Here is a 612-nt window from a genome sequence, read left to right as displayed (position 1 = left end):
GGTCGCCCCCGCCCCCTGCGGGGATGCCCCAGGACTGTCTGGGGCCTCGGTGCCAGCTACTGAGGGCTGCCCCGCACCTCAGCGGCCTCTGTCGCCTCCTCCCGTCCCGTCCCGATGGGGACATTACTGAGACCCTTGCTCATTCCCTGGACTTGTGCTCAGTCTCGGACAGGTCTGCCCTCCCCCGAGGGGGTCTGGAGGCCACTGCCGCCTCTTGTTCAGTCCACGAGCAGGCGGTGGGCGCCCCCGTGGGAGGGGGCGGCGTTCAGGCCGCCCGCAGAGGGGGGAGGGGATCTGGTCCCAGGTGCTGGTGGCGGGGACGCGGGCGGGCTCCTCGTGACCCCCGACCCGGTGGAGCTCGCCCCGGGCAGCCCCGTCCCCGGGCCCCTCTTCCACTGCGGGAGGCTTCCAAATTGGATGTCAGGCTTTACGCGGCTGCTCGAGCTGCCACCGTCCCCGTGTGGTTTTACGCGGCTGCTCGAGCTGTCACCGTCCCTGCATGGAGGCCGTCACCAAGGGGCCACCCGTGACAGGGAACAGCTGAGGGAGCGCGTGGGGCTGTTTGCATCTCAGCTGCTTCTCCAGAAACCCCAGGAGGCAGCGCCCACCATG

General features: G+C 70.1%; 1 protein-coding gene across 1 annotated transcript in view; it reads left to right on the top strand.

Moving 5' to 3' along the window:
- The window catches only part of SMARCB1 (SWI/SNF related, matrix associated, actin dependent regulator of chromatin, subfamily b, member 1), a gene marked incomplete at its 5' end in the record, with an annotated part of 12,108 nt that overhangs the window by 8,389 nt on the left and 3,107 nt on the right, over positions 1-612 (top strand). The gene's annotated exons all lie outside the window — the stretch shown is intronic.

Source organism: Bison bison, unplaced genomic scaffold, assembly GCF_000754665.1.
Source record: "Bison bison bison isolate TAMUID 2011002044 unplaced genomic scaffold, Bison_UMD1.0 scf7180017849360, whole genome shotgun sequence".
Classification (NCBI taxonomy): Eukaryota; Metazoa; Chordata; class Mammalia; order Artiodactyla; family Bovidae; genus Bison; species Bison bison.
Note: the sequence above shows the minus strand (reverse complement) of the source record. Positions and strands in the feature narration are given on the sequence as shown.